The 14123-nt window shown below is 44.1% G+C and overlaps 1 protein-coding gene across 1 annotated transcript in view; it reads left to right on the top strand.

Moving 5' to 3' along the window:
- LOC119652172 (putative protein TPRXL) overlaps positions 1-14123 on the top strand; it is a 523664-nt gene that overhangs the window by 298958 nt on the left and 210583 nt on the right. The gene's annotated exons all lie outside the window — the stretch shown is intronic.

Genomic DNA, 14123 nt, shown 5'->3' on the forward strand with positions numbered 1-14123 from the left:
CTTCCCAAGTGAGTGACCTATCCACTGTCACTTCCGTCTTCTGGTTAACACATCTACAGTTATCTGGCCAGATCAGGGTAACCCGATGACATGACGTGCACAAGTGTTAACGAAGCCTTAAAGTCATAGTTAATGTCATTTTCCATCTTCTGCTCGCCTATTGCAACAAAGAAAGGGTATTAGCACGGAACAGTCCAAAATTTTATGTTAGTGCTGAGATAACTGTACTTCCAGATTTTGGGCAAAAAACCAAGCGGGTGTCACGCTGTTTATGGTCAAATGGGAATGAGTCTTCCCAGATATGAAAACTGATCAACGCCTTCAATGTTCTACTTGTTAATACACATAGAAAGAGATGCGCGATGACCCGCTAAACTGAGAATCTTAGCCTTAATCTTCCCTGGGTCTTAGGGGGGGTTCACAGATGAATTCCAGACCAAACCATGAGAAATCAAGTCCGACGGAGAAAACAACACGAAAATTCGGAAGCTTCAAGGTACAGGTCATGTAGTTCATGTAGTGCGAGTGAACAGAAAACCTCCCAGATGCCTAACCAAAGGCAAGGTTGAAGGCCGATAACTGTAGGGTAAACCTAGAAATAGACGGGAGAACTCAATTGATAACTGATTATACGCTTTTGGATTTTGAAATTAAAAGATGGCCAAGGAATTACTTCGAATTGTAGATAGGAAAAAACGAGTGATACTGGCTGGGTTAACAGTTTCCGAAGAAAGGATATTGGCTCAATAATAGATCATATATTTATTAGCGACAATTTATCGAAGTATCTCCAGTTGCAAAACTACACCCACAGTGTTCACCAAGCTACCACTTTCTAATTAAAGCCTACAAAGAAGGTTGGCGTTGTGAAATTCGATCAATAAAAGCTTAAAGCAGTGCTAGCACAAGAACCGAAACTGAAGCATCGCATCCCAGCAACTAAAGGTCAACTTATGGTCCAATTTGGAGATGAAACAAGCCATAGAACTTGCTTTAAAACTGAAAGTCGCAATTAAAGCGCCAACTGATATGACAAAAGCTACATGTTTTCACCAGTCACTGTAGATAAATGTGGAAAGAAACCGACCCTAATCCTTGACGTGGTAGACAAAAACCAGCCATATCATCGATCTCCGGTAAAAGCTTACTATTGATTATCAACCAATTCCGAACTAGGGACACCAGCCCACCAATCACCTAGACCCTAACTAAGTTCTTTGCTTAACTGCCAAGGAAGTCCTTCATGCAATCATTGAAAATAAAGGCTCCGGTTTAGACGGCATCTCGAACAAAGTTTTATCAGAATCCGCTGTGAAGAAGTACTAAGTTCGATTCTTCGATCATTTGCGGAATATTTTAAAGAAAATAATAAATGGCTGAATGTCGATCTATCAATTTCATACATCAGGTTCGTATCCTGGTTACAGCTTATCGCTTGCACAGCACTAACCGCGATGATAATAATAATACAGTTCCGTAAGATGAATCAGCAAAAAACAATAAAAGAAAGCATCTACTAAACAGAGGATAGGTGCAGGTATTTTTTTTTTTGCACAATACGGAAATAAATGCTAATTTTTAAGCCGAAGAATCTTTTGGATTCTTCGGTACTTCCCAACGTGCTGAATATTTTCAATTTTGCAAGATGGATCAAAATAATTCAGACTTTTACCAAATTGGGCTCTCCCAAACACCATGTGCATATTATCAATAAATTTCACCTATCTTGCTACAATTTCAGTCATGGGCGGAAAGCGACAATCTATGGTATTGCACAAGGGCCCATTCTCCCCGGTGGTATAATAGTGATCCATCTCTTTAACGAATTAACCGTCGTTGGCTTTGCAGTATCGCCTACACCTTCACATTCTCTTTTGTAAAAGGCTGGTGGATGTAATCCTAAGTTTTAGCCATTGATCACTAAGTTAGGTTTTAATAAAGACCACGAAACGCGTTCTCTTGACCTGGGAGCCGGTTTCTGGCAAACTACTTACTGCTAGATTCCGGTCCAAATTAAAACGCATCTTCCGATATAGTGGAGAAGGATGTTTCCTACGAGCAATTAAATGCAGTTCAAGAGAGGCTGTGATTGTGATGTGTAATCTGAATGCTCAGGTGGGCAAATACGGTCTTGGCAACCGTAACGATGATGGCGGGAGGTTCGTTAATTTCTGCCACCCCCATCGCCTCTTCATTAATGGCACATTGCTTCACTTCGCGATCAGCAGTAGATTTAGGAGTTGTCTCCTGGATGTGCATAATAAGAGAGGTGCTGACGTCGGCCTCGAAAGGATCCCCATCTGATGGTTGCTTACGTTCGCCTGTGTGTTGCATCCACCAGTTCTCACAGGATTGGGGAGGCGCGAACATCGTGTAGACGTGTAGGAATTCGAGGCCTTTCGCTCAGACTAGCCGAAGGGATGATCATTAAGATTTCAAAGAATGGGACCCGTTTTGATTGTGACAATTGGAGAGGTAACTGCGTGCGCCCTACCATCGCAAAGATAATGGCTGTAATAATCCTGAAACGCATCAAATAGCATCTCAAAAGCTTGATCGGCAAAGAGCAGACTGATTTTAGATCTGAATCTGCCTGAATTGACCACATCAACAATTTACGGATCATTTTGGAAAAGTGCGCGGAGTTTTGATCTTCACTGTACCTACTCTTCGTAGATTTCGAGAAAGCCTTCGATAGTGTGACCAGTCAGGCTACATGGACTGCTCTGCGTAGATGGGCATTCTAAACAAAAAGCTATTATCAGAGCGACAAAATGTCACGTGCTGTACCGAAGTAAAATCTCGGAAGATTTTGACTTCCAAAACGGACGGTTCGCCACGGTCGCCTATTGCCACTGAAATGATTTCTCCTTTTTGTCGGGGATATTCTTCATGCTGCGTTTTTCGGGGGACGCTGAGGAATTCCATGGATGACGACATCGTTCCTCACATACCCTTCCTCCTTTCGTGACATGGCTGATATCTTGAATACCATCCGAGAAAAACATTTTTAATGCCGATTATTCAAGGCATTTGCCTTTCGATCAACAAGATAGATCCCTCACTTTCGAAAGATGGCAGGTTTATATAAGTGATAGGACTCAGATCACCCGTCATGAGGAAAGTTTATAGGGGATGGTAGGAAAGAAAGGCATGGCAGCCCTTGCCTCAGATGAAGCAATGGCACAGGCCACGCCGCCAGATAGTTGTTAGGCGTATTCAATTTTGTGAACCAGACTGGTTAACAGAATATCTGGTTAATGAATTTTTTTTGGGGGTTTTCACTTTTTTATTTTTAGCTGGCTGACATATTTTTTTAGCCCATAGACGGGAAAGAAAGTAGGATACAAATTCTGATGAACAGACTGTATTGCTCATCGCTAAATCGACCCAATGACGTGCGGAATAAGATCACAAGCACTCTCATTACAGGTTAATCGACAATCTCCTCGTCTAATTTCTTGCCCTATATCGCTCCAAAATCTGCCGCTCCTCCTCTGTATCTTATTTGGAAGCTGAATTGATATTTCCAACTTTTAAAGAGCCGCGCATATTTGACGATGCTGTCTCCGTCACTTCCATTTTTCGCGACTGAGCTATACTCTCGTTAAAATGAGGGTCTTAATCATAGGGCCCTAAATTTATTGAGATTCATTAAAAGAGAGGAACACTATCCGGGTTTAAAAGAAAGGTGAATAGGTGAATGAGTTAGAGGAGTTACAGGAAATATGGAAAGGATTGGTTCCATGAACAGTTACTGAATGGACAAATGAAAACCATTTTGTAGTGGTAGACAAGAAGCCAGGGCCCGACCGGAAAATCTACCGGGTTGTCTACGAGGTGGGGTATTATCATAATTAATGTCGAGCTTGGTAGTTGACGAACTCTTTGCAGGGCTAACAGCACTGGAATCCAGATACAGGGTTGCACTGATGACATTGTTTTAATCTGTATGACCAAATAGGAAGATACTCTATACGAAAGAATTCAAACTGGACTGCGAATGGTATCGAGGTGAAGCGAGTAATAAAGGTCAAATATTTGGGAATCACACTAGATCAAAAATTAACCTAGAAGACAGAAATTATATGTCACAAAGGCACAAGGGCTCTAATCACTTACTGGTCCATAGCAGGGAAAAACTTCAAAGACTGGCTTGCGCGTGTATCAGGGCGGTCATGGAAACTTGCCCAACGCCATCCCTAGAGCTCCTTCTGGGAGTAACTCTTCTCCATCTCCATGTATAGGCGAGAGAACAATCTTCCGAATGTCTGGGAGTGCCTAAATTGAAGGAAAATTGATACTTTTTCTACCCGACATCCCGATTAATCATATCAAGGGATAACATGACGAGGATCCACTTCGATAAGAAGTTTGAAACACGTTGTAATAATTGTTAGCGCATCAATCCATATTGGATCACGGTGTTGAAGTGTGTTAGAGCACTATACAGCACACTGTAGAAGGCAATGTGGTCAGCATTGGCCCGCCCGAGTTTATCAGCCTAATTTGACTTAGGTACTCATTCACAGCTGAGTCGGCTGGTATCCGGCATCCAGTCATGATAACAAATGCCTCTGCCATCAGTGAGATTTGAACCGCGACCTTCTGTTACGACAGCCCAGCACTTAAACCAGCAACTGATTACCTGGTACACTCATCACATCAGAGGGAGCGGTTGCCGGGGTTAGTGGTTTAAGGCAAACGCACTTTAAACCAGCTAGTAAACATGCAGTGTCCGGATAGCTCAGTGGTTAGAGCACTGGGTTGTCATACGGAAGGCCGCGGTTCAAATCTCGCTGGTGGCAGTGGGATTTGTATCGTGACTTGACGTCGGATGCCAGTCGACTCAGCTGTGAATGAGTACCTGAGTCAAATCAGGGTAATAATCTCGGGCGAGCGCAATGCTGACCACATTGCCTCCTACAGTTTCTGTAGTGTACCGTTACGGTCTTGAATGAAGTGCTCTAACACACTTCAAGGCCCTGACCCAATATGGATTGTTGCGCCAACGATTATTATTATTATAGTAAACATGCAAACACGCCATGAACAAATGTGTCTCCTTCAAACTCGAAATAAACTATAGGGGGTAGAATATTGTTATTCTATTCAATTGCCAAGCGGCTATTAAGGCATCAGGTGAACTCCAAACTGGTATGGGAATGCCTTAACAGACTGAACACGCTCGGCTCGTTCAATAAAGTCTAGGTACATCAGGTTTCAGGCCATATTGAATTACGAGGGGATATACGGGCCAGAGTCATTCTGTGGAGTCGAAAATATGTTAGCATTCAAAAATGAAGAGGAACGTTTTTAGGCGAACTGACCAGTAATGGAACAGTCAGTTCTGGGTGAATATATGGATGCAAGCGCTCGAAAGACTGTTTAAACCACAGGAAGAAGAGCCTCCGGATCATAGTGACAATATCCACTACTCCTTACAGCCTAAACTACAACTTGGGGAAGCTTGCGTTACCCGCGAGCGCTGTCTATAGATTTTGCCAGGAAAGTGATGAAACCTCCACACATATTCTGGGACAATGCCCGGCACTAGTGCAAAGTAGGTCCAGGCACCGCGAAGTATACTCAATACCAGAAGCCAGGTTGAAACATTTGGACGTAGGAAGTATTATTATTATTAAGACAAGGGGAACAAAGACGTGTTTCTTAATTTTGATTAACAAGGTTTTGAAGACTATCGTTTTGTAGGGCTCTACCCAATGTTGGAATAGAGGAGACTGGTCATAAACTCAACTGTAGAAGGAAAGAGAAGAGAAACGGCAGTCTGGCCAAGAAGGTGGTATCCTGTAGAATTACGGAGATGTTGAGGAAGCAATATATATCCGCGATGAGTACAGTAAATACAGGGTGCAGAAGTTTGTGGAACATCCTGGAAAAGCTCTTATAAATAGCATAGAATGTGCTCGTGGTCTGGCAGCATCTCAAGTTAGCCAAGACGCGATTCCAGATGAATGAAAGACGAAGAAGACGAGTTAAGCCCACAAAGTTGGTATTATGAAAGCTGAGAGATAAGAAGCCTAGTCTTCTCGGTACGCAGTCGGGTACAATCTTGATGTCTACTCCACGCAAAATAAGAAACGTGGGTAGTCCCCGATGATTTCAAACTGTGTTAGGAATCGGGACCCATTTATTAGTCGATCCTAAAAAGAGTCCCTCACTTCAGTCCCTTCAAAATCATTTCAGCAACAGCTCAATCGATGCGGTTGATGTAAAGAAATGTATTATCAATGGCACCATTCAACGTCACTTTGGGCCTATTTTATATAATTGATACAATTCTGCTTCTCTAACTTAGCTCTTTGTACCTAGGTATTTGTCGTCATGGAAATATATTAAATGCACCATTGGGAGCCATTTCTATTCGAGAACGATGCACTGTAGCAGTAGATGTAATACAGATTTAAATCCTTCTTTTGATTCCGTTATTGAAGGTTAGTTGACGATAATGTGACACGTCATTGTCAAATAAAATCCTCGCCATCATCATATAATCATCATCAAATATCAACCCACTTGCACACCATCAAATGGTAAAGTCACACTTTATGTAAGGATATGAGTCAAGGATAAGCACAATTCCTCCAATCTAAAGTATCATCAAAAATTTTATGTTGTATGATAAGGCCTCCCCCACCGACATTCACAACATCGAATGACTGCCAAGATGACATCAAACCCGGATAAGATTCAGAATGAAAATCAAACGCCTCTTCATATGCATACCAAACTGATGACAAGGCCAATAATTAGTTTCCTGTCTGATATGTACGACACCTGTCCAGAAGGATTTTAGCTAGCACCAAAGGAAATGCCGTAAAGGACATCATCATCTTACCACACCAACACGATCCAAGCCCAAGACGAAGACGACGAACGGACAACTTTGCATTATCCGAAAAATCTTTTGCAACATTCTGATGCTGGGTAGGATAAAACGCTTAATCAAACGATTATATGACGCTAAGAGGACACGAGAAAACTTGTAAGTTGTCCTAGCATCGTAGAGTAAAGCAAGCAGGCAGAAACCATACATGCATTAGCGTCTTTGAAAAGTTTTTGGCATGGCTGGTGGACGTTTGTCGTGTTGTTCAATTTGGCGTCAAGCCCATCAACTTGTTTCCTTAATTCCTAAAAATCCTTGATGTTGTGAATCATATGGGGAAATAGAATGTGTGGGCTATGGAGCTTTGATTCTCATCCATATGTATAAGTAGGAAGAATATATGCAATATCAAGGCAGGGCTCAAAGTAAAGTTCGTTGCAGCACGAAGTTCGCTCCTCAAGTGTCATCCAATCTGGATTGACCCATTATCTTTTCGCTACTTAAGATGGGGCGTTGATGCCAGATATGACCTTACACACGTGTCGTTGATATGTGGGAAGATCCAATGTAATAAGATTACCAACAGAGAAAGTAAGCAAGTTGCAGTCCGCAGGATCGGAGAGAGCAGACCTTCTTCTAAAAGTGTTGTATTAAGACCCGGATGAAGAAACATACTGCCAAGCATGGCGAGAGGGCAATGTGAGCACTATGAATATGAACAACGAGGGCGGTAGTAGTAGGTAGTCAACAGCCCGCAATTTGAAAAGAGGCTGGTTGGAGGAGGAAGAGAGAATTGCCACTATCGTCTAAACAATTCCCGGGGCAACTGCAAGGTGTTTCTCTTTCGATTCAAATATCCCTGTAATGATACTCTACGAGCTTTCAGGGTCGTTCTTTACTATACGAACCAGTAAGTAAAATTACACAATTTTTGACCCAAGACAATTCAGGAAATCATGCAATCTAAAGCTGTCTAGATAATATGAAACTCAATCTACTCATTTCGTCTCTCAATGAACTTATGTTCTACAAATCTGTGCTGTCATGGATCATGCGACTTCGAACTTATTGGGTTCCTGCGTTCTGCTCTTGCTTCCACACGTTTGGATCGTGACTGAAGAATTAATTTTTTAAGCACCGTTTTCGCGTAAAAACTGATGCCGAGATTATGTAATTTTCTGTCATAAGGCCTTATTTCTCTAGGTTCTTTCTTTCTTCCATAAATCTTGGACAGTGGAAGAATACGTGCTCTGGGTGCTCCCTGGACTCCATCGCACTTTGAGCAATCAGGTGAGGTTTAAACCTGTACAGGTAGTGGCGATATGTTCCATGCTCCGTGAGCGTAAGATTATAATTTGCCGCCATAATTTGTCTTACGGCGCTTGATGATGCGGATCACTTCCACTTTTTCTTCCGCAAATGTCAGAGCAGAACTCTCTCTCGCGTCTTCGAGATGCTTTGCGACCACAAGTAAGTTATATCTTCGTCGTAACCCACCACCGTAGTTTGCTCTACAGCAGTGGGCCGAATACGGAGTCCTACGGGAAATCCGTAGAGACAATCTACAACTGGGCTCCATCATTATTTTCATACCAGAGCTTCCTGCTAAGTAACGGCCGACAATAACTGCAACATAGGCGGCAACACTAGCCTTCGCAAGGGTACGGTAGCCTACCTTCGCGTCTTGACCACGTGTTTTCCCCTTTCTGGGCTTTTAGTTCTGCTCTGCGGAACTGCATGTACCCCTTTTTTCGTCTTATATGACTATTGCTTTCCTAGGGGCTCATCTCTCTCCCGTACTCTCTTATTTGTCCGTAATTCGGTGGCAGTCGAATAGGCGTTACTTGTGTGGCCTATGACTTATGATTTTCTTTATGGTTTGGAAAATGTTGCGCCCCACGCTATATATGGTTGCCAATAACCCATTTGTGGGTTATAGCTCGCACCATTATTCTCCTGTAGCTTAGTGTACCGACCAAATTCTTCGTTTGAGATAGTATCAGCGCACTCCGATGATTGGGCGTATACGGGTGTTGACGAAGCCTTGGAGCTTCTGACTAACAGTGGGGTTCACTTTCCAAGTACTACTCCTATATAGCAACACCGAAAGAACGCTAGCACAGAACACCCTCAACTAGATTTTGGTGTTGAGATAATTGCTTCGATATTTTCGACAGGACAGCGTTAGGAGATCTAACACTGTTTTGTAGCAAAAACAACGCTTCCTAAATATACAAATTAGTCGCCGCCTTCAATGCTCTGCCCATTAATGCAGATACGAAAGGTGCGATAATCCGCCAGACTGGGAGCCTTGGTTTTGGTGGTGTTCATTTTCTGTCCATTCGACTTGCCTCTCTATCTAAATCCAGAGCCATTTCGCCAAGGTCCATCACCCAGTAAGACTGTCATGCAAGTCGTGGACGCCGTTCGACGAGCAGAGGCACATAGCCGCCAAACTCGACGGGTGGTGCTCCTCGTAACACTTGACGTCAGAAACGCCTTCAATTCTGTAAGATGGAAAGACATTCTAGGCACACTAGACAATACCTTCAACGTGCCGAACTATCTCTTACGGATTTTGAGGGACTATCTGAGGAACCGCTCCCTGCTCTATGAAACACTAGAGGGTCAAAGGTGGATGGAGGTCACGTCGGGGGTAGCACAGGGATCGATCCTAGGGCCGGACCTCTGGAACGCTACCTATGACAGTCTGCTTAAACTCGACATGCCAGAGGAGTCGCGCCTGGTCGGCTGCGCAGATGATGTCGCAGCGCTTGTTGCTGGACGCACTGTCGAACAGGCGCAAAGCAGACTCGGCATATTGATGCGACGGGTAAGCGGATGGATGACTACTCATGGTTTCAACCTTGCACAGGAAAAACCCGAAGTAGTCATCCTGACTAAAAAGAGAATTCCGACCCTGCGTCCCATATCGTTCGGCGAGTCGATCATTGAGTCAAAATCAGCGGTAAAGTACCTCTGACTCTTGACTCAAAGATGAGCTTTTCTGAGCAAATCTAAGCAGCAGCGAACAAGGCTGCGGCTGGAGTTTCGACGTTAAGTAGGCTAAAGGCAAACATTGGGGGTCTAGTAGGCGACGTCTCCTGATGAGCTCAACGCAGTCTGTCCTGCTCTACGGCGCAGAGGTATGGGCTGGCGCTCTTAAAAAGGAGGTATGTCGTAAACGCCTCGCACAAGTACAGAGACGGGGAGCTTTACGGGTGGCGTCTGCGTACCGCACTGTCTCTGAACCGGCCATGATGGTGATCGCGGGAGTTATCCCCGTTGCCCTTCTTGCTAGGGAGCGTCAGGCCATATACAAGCGCAAGGGAGATGAGCCAAGGGAGGTGGTTGCTCGCGAAGAACGGCAACACACTCTAGACGAGTGGCAGCTCTCTTGGCAAAATGAAACTAGAGGCAGATGGACTGCGCGGCTCATCGGCATCTTAGGTGCGTGGCTGAATCGGAAGCATGGTGAGACTAATTATTTCCTTACCCAATTTTTAAGTGGGCATGGAGGTTTTCAGTCTTACCTGCACAAGATCGGAAAGGCGCGTTCTCCGGATTGTGTGTTTTGCAATGGAGTTGTGGACGACGCCCACCACACTTTTTTTTCTTGTGGAAGGTGGGATGGGGTTCGTCAGCAGCTCTATTTAAACACAGGGGATCTCTCTCCAGACAACATTGTCGAAGAGATGCTGAGGACTGCTGACAGGTGGAACTGTGTTGCCCATTACGTTCGGGCCCTTCTCGTTGCTAAGAAGATAGAACTCGACCGATGGAGGAGCCGGATGGCAGGGGGTTCCTTGAACTGACAGTTCCCTTCCTCCTCTCCCTTCCCGTTGGTGAAAGGAATTCCCTGATTTGAAGGCTCCGCAAAGCGGGAGAGTTCGGGGACTAGCCCGAAGTAATGTGACAAACGGTTCCAGGCTAGCTCTCTGACGATGGGGAGGTGTTTAGTTGGTAGTCCGACGACGTACCGAATCGGGAGTCCAACACTGTGTGCGTAAATGCATTCACCTACCCTACCCAAAAAAGAAAAAAAATCACCCAGTAAGAGAGCAAGCAAGCAGATGTCATCAGCGTAGGTGAGGTGTTTGCGGAAATATAACATCGTCTATTGAATTACTCCACGCCCTCCAGACAAGGCATCATGAAGAACGTCACGGATAACACAAAGAAATATCAAATATCTATTACAGTACGCAACCTAGCGTTTTCCGCTTTGGACCTTAAAATCCTCTTATAATTTACCTGACATTTAATGATAATAACTACTCGTTTCTCCAGAATGCCCCCCGGCATAGAGAACTCCATATACACTTCCTTTTCATGCTATCAAAAGCTTTCTCCAGGTCGATGCAGCGCAGTTGCAGTGCCGATTTCAACTTCGCGCACTGTTCCAAAGTGATCCATGGGGTGTTGATGTGGTCAACGCAGGAGGATACGGAGCTCTCTGTTGATCAAGCTTTCAAGATGATCTTTTTTGCGTTCCAGGATAATTGTAGTTGTTATGTTTGCGACGGCAGGCAGCACGCAGTTACCAAATCTGCCACGCTCAGGACGGGCACCCTTCTTTGGAATTTAACCATTATCCAATTCTTCTACCCTCTGAGCAAAATTTCAGATACCTAAGCTTTCCGTATGAATGGAAGTAACAGATCTAGTAACTGCAAGTGCAGCGATAAATAACTCTGCTGGGAGACCGTCAAGCCCAGTGGCTTTACTCCATTTCCGTACAGGGATAAACAAAGTGACTTCGCTTCTGCTTGAAGGAACAGTCCGTGTCCACAACTAACGGTGACTGGTCATTCCATCCATAAGAGGAAGAACCTCATAGGATATGATACGGTTAATAACCGTGGTAAAGTGTTTTTTTTCCACTTTTCATTTGCTCGTCTTCGTGGAAGAGAAGTCGCCCCTTAATGTCCCTTTCAGGATCGTCGAAAAATTTCCGAGGACATGCAAGCTCTTTCGTGTCGCGATGTACACTTTTAAAATCGTTACGTTCTGCGGCATCTTCCGCTTCCATGACTAGCGCAAAAGCAAATTCTTTTTTCTCATAGCGCACATTACGTTGAACTTCTCGAGATTTCACTCGGTATCGGATTTCGAACGAGTTACGCCCGCCATCACTCGCAGTGATTGATAGTGCCTTCAACCTCTTTCTTAGAATTTATGACGCCCCTTCGGGACGTGGCCAACAATCTGTGTAGCATACGAGAAAAGATATTTTAATGCCAGCTCAATGCTCAGCAATATTCCCCGTCGACTCGGTATAACTTCCGTCCGATCAGGAAAAAAGCTCTCCCGCTGTTGAGCAACAGCTGGATCTTTTAAGCGGTCGATGTGGAACTAGGGGGTCGCAATTCCTCAGTCCTGCGAGAAGCGAACGAAAACGACAATGGGATGGGGATCCCGTTCCAGGCCGATGTCAACGTATCTCTTCCTACGCACATTCAGGACACAACTAGTAAATCTACTGCTGATCGCGAAATAGATCGCAATTAGATCGCTTGTGCGGTATTGGTCAGTTGAAACCGAAATGACTTTATGGCAGGTACTGTGCTGGAAGAATGTGCCACCAATGACAAGGCGGTTGAAGGTTGCAAAAATTCTTAGACCGTTTGGATCGCCATGGTCGTGCTATCCCATTACATGTTCGAGCAAGGTGTTTTTAGCCCATCTTGGAATTCACAGCACCCACCACAATCAGAATGAACTGCGTGTGATTGCTCGTAGAAAGCATCCTTCTTCGCTATATCGGGAGTCTCCGTTAGTTGTTAACATTGTACAATTGTGCTGCTCCTTAACGTGGACTGCAATTTTGCAATTAAAAGTTTGTCAGGAACCGGCTCCTAGGTGGAGAGAGCGCATCTTGCAGTAAACATCAGATGCAGCGCGATACCAGATTTGCGTCTGCTACCACTTTGCTTTCCAGAGTACAAAAGCACTTTGCCATAAGTGGGGCAAGAAGAATAGGAGTGCCACTATCTTCTTTCGCTCAGGCGCAGAATGTGAAGCTTATATCGTTGAAATTTTCGCACGGGTTTTTGGGAAATGAGGATTCTGAAGATCGCCGCTACCGTTGTTAAGGGGCGTGCACATATTTCGCGCCAATCATAGTGCGTTTTCGATAGCCAAAATCTTCGAGGAGAGGGGAGTCCCTATTCGAGGCGTTGTTGATGTTTCGGTAGCAATAAAGTCTCAAAATTTGCAGGTACTCCTTGGCGTATTGAAATGGTAGCTTTTTTATTCCCAAACTTTATTTATGTCTGCTTTGGGAATGCCGAAGTTGGGAAAGTTGTCAGTCCGTCAGCCTTTTCTCTTGGTGTATTACCTAGCGCCATTGAGATTGTTGCGGACAGTTGCTAAAAAAATTCAGCGTGATTCCTTCCCCAGTAACCTTGTCAGGGTTTGCAAGGCATCGTTGGGGATTTTTTTTTCAGTAGGTTTATGATAAAGCTTATCCTCACTTTCGAGTAGAAGCCACAAGGAATATTCTCTCCTCCTTTATATAAATTTTTTCAGGTTTTCTACCATATCCCTACGCTACCTTACTATTATCCCTGCCGATTTCGAGCTGTTGTAAGCACCTTAATTACCAGAACAATGGAGGTGATCCCACATCATTCTGTTAGCGCTTTTCATCCACCTTAAATCTTACAGGAAAGGCCTAGTTTTATTTCCTAATCACCCCTTTAAATTAGACACTAAATCATTCCAAACTCACATCCATTCAAAAGCTCCACCTAGCCATTCCAGAGCTAAAAGGTTAGCTGAAAAATTGAAGGCAAATTAATAAATAATAACTGCACGAAATAATGCACGACTATCACCTCCAGCCCAAGGAATAAATAGACTTTCATCTGCGAGCCAGAGTGAATGTTGCATTGATACCACGTATCGCAGTACCAAGGCTTCATGGCTGCAAGACTTCCCATCCAACATGGAACTAGCCGGCAGCGAGTGTGTTAGTGTGAAATATGGTTTATAAGTGCAACCTAAGAAATTGACAAATCACATTAAGTCAACGTAGTGACACCGAGTAAGATTTCTTCACTGCTTTTCCCTTGCAGCAACAGGATCAGGGAAGTGTTGCGTGTGTTAGGAATGGTGAATCGATGCATAGTGGTTAAGTCACGTTTGCTTACATTCTCACCTGATAACTCCACGGATTCAACCTTTCGACGGAGTAGGTGCAAGTGAGAGGAGGTATAGGAAAACAGTTCAATACATAACACCTGGATACTGGCGGTCGCTACTAGAATTTGAT

The sequence above is a fragment of the Hermetia illucens genome, chromosome 3, assembly GCF_905115235.1.
Source record: "Hermetia illucens chromosome 3, iHerIll2.2.curated.20191125, whole genome shotgun sequence".
NCBI lineage: Eukaryota > Metazoa > Arthropoda > Insecta > Diptera > Stratiomyidae > Hermetia > Hermetia illucens.